Source organism: Argentina anserina, unplaced genomic scaffold (genome assembly GCF_933775445.1).
Source record: "Argentina anserina unplaced genomic scaffold, drPotAnse1.1, whole genome shotgun sequence".
Lineage (NCBI taxonomy): Eukaryota > Viridiplantae > Streptophyta > Magnoliopsida > Rosales > Rosaceae > Argentina > Argentina anserina.
In genome coordinates, this window is record NW_026089410.1 from 322,501 (window position 1) to 325,000 (window position 2,500).

The following is a 2,500-nucleotide window of genomic DNA, read 5'->3' on the forward strand; positions in this document are numbered from 1 at the left end:
CCTGCCTTGCCCTCGGTTGCCCCTGCCTTGGCCTTGGTTGCCGCTGCCTTGCCCTTGCTTGCCCTTGCCTTGCTCGGCATCGGCATCGCCTTGCCTTCCATTGGCATTTGTTGCCCCTGCCTTGCCCTTGCTTGGCCTTGCCCGGCCTCGTCTTTCCCTTTCCTGGCACTGCCCTCGTTGTGGCTTGCCTGGCCTTGCTTGCTTGACACTGCCCTTGCTTGTCCTTGCCTTGTGCTTTGGCTTGCCTGGCCTTGCTGCCTTGCCTTGCTCGGCATGGCACTTGCTCGGCCTTGCTCGGCATGGCACTTGCTCGGCATGGCACTTGCTCGGCCTTGCTCGGCATGGCACTTGCTCGGCCTTGCTCGGCATGGCACTTGCTCGGCATGGCACTTGCTCGGCACTTGCTCGGCATGGCACTTGCTCGGCATGGCACTTGCTCGGCCTTGAAAGGCATACCATATGCCTTGGCGAGGCTAATATCCCTGCCTGGCGAGGCTAATTTGCCTGCAGGAATGAAGGCTGAATGGGCTAGCGAGGCTAGTATTCCTGCCTGGCGAGGCTAATATCCATGCAGGAATGCAGGCTGAATTGGCTAGCGAGGCTAATATCCCTGCCTAGCGAGGCTAATATGCCCGCAGGAATGCAGGCAGAATGGGCTAGCGAGGCTAATATCCCTGCCTAGCGAGGCTAATATGCCCGCAGGAATGCAGGCAGAATGGGCTAGCGAGGCTAATATCCCTGCCTAGCGAGGCTAATATGCCCGCAGGAATGCAGGCAGAATGGGCTAGCGAGGCTAATATCCATGCCTAGCGAGGCTAATATCCCTGCCTGGCGAGGCTAATCTCCCCGCCTGGCGAGGCTAATAGCGTGTGAGACAACACACAGACAACACGGAGACAACACACGGACAACACGGAGACAACACGCCTGGCGAGGCTAATTCCCCTGCCTGGCGAGGCTAATTCCCCTGCCTGGCGAGGCTAATATGGCTGCACGCTAGCATGCCAACGAATGCCAAACCTCGAAAACTCAATTTTATTTCAAATATCCCCCTGCATTTTATGTTTCAAACCTATAGGGGACGATTTTTAGGACATTTTAAGATTGACATATCGTCATTTGGTCGAGTTTTCAGTTTATTTTGATTTTCTACATCTCAGAAACGAGAAATATCATATCAAATCGAAAACTCATCCAAATGACCTGAAATCAACTTCTAAATTTCTCTAAAATCATTGCTTACAGTTCTGAACCATAAAATATATACACTTTTACAAGTGAAACGGAGTTGGAAATTTCCAAAGCCAAGAACGCGACATGGCCTTGCCTAGAGTGCAAATGCCATGTCAAGGCCGCATTCTGTTCAACTTTGCCCGCACTATAATTTGACCATAAATAAGTCTCTATTTTAAGGAAATTTTGCAAGTGGTAGCAGTCCGAAACATCAAGCGGTTTGTCATTTTCGATTTTCGACATTCTGCCCCTTTTGGAAAATAAAAACAAATACTTCTGGGTCGAAATTAAATCTGGCCTTTTTCCACAAGGTGCCTGACATTATTCTGAGTGTCCCTGCAAAAAATCTCGATTTTATACCAAATGTACAATTAGTTATGGCGTTTGCCCCTCCTCGGAAATCCCATGTTTCCCCCTGCCCTTCCCAGTTTTCTCCAATATGCTCTATAGGGGAGTAGTGGTTCTCTGCAAAATGACCCCCTTGCAGAGACCGCCTCCCCTGCCCCCAGTAGTCCCTCCCCCTTCCCCCAATTGCTTATATACGATATTTGCTGCCTCGAATGTCCCTAACAAACAATTATAAGCAATTAAAAACGGATTTAAGAGGGATTTAGGAGGTGTTCTTCGCCCAGCTGGGGGGGTGCTGAACAACACGAAGGGGGGGTCATGTGGGATCGGTGTTGCCTCTAGTCCACTGAAACGATGTCAGTAACCGCTCAGATCAATCAAAGGGAGGGATAGGAGCCCGTCGGTATCGAGAAATTGTGCTTCGGCACTCGATTTGCGACATAAACAAATGCTGTGAGGGGAGGAAGGTGTCGGTGTCGATGAACTCAGTTCAATGCGCGAGTAATAAGCAGGCCGGGGGACTGGGCGCGATGCAAAGTGCTTCGGCATTCGATTTGTGAAAAGCGAGGGTGGCGAGGGGGGGAAGGTGCCGGTGTCGGAACCTTGTCAATATTTTGGTCAGAAATAGGACATTTTAAGCATCTAAACTGCATTTTTATGTTTCAAACACAACGTCACCCGCTTTCACAGCGGCATTATTTTTATAATTTTGAAATGTGATGTCAATTTTGACTTCAAGGCATTGTAATTTACGTTATACGACATGACCGGAGTGTGCAAGAAAGTGCCATTTATGAAAGGACGGATAGATTGAACTGTTTTTGTCATCAACACAGTAGTACTATTGAGTCTTTACAATTTACTAGGCTTAGTTATATACATATTAGCAACCCCATCATTCATATATAGATTTCAGCAC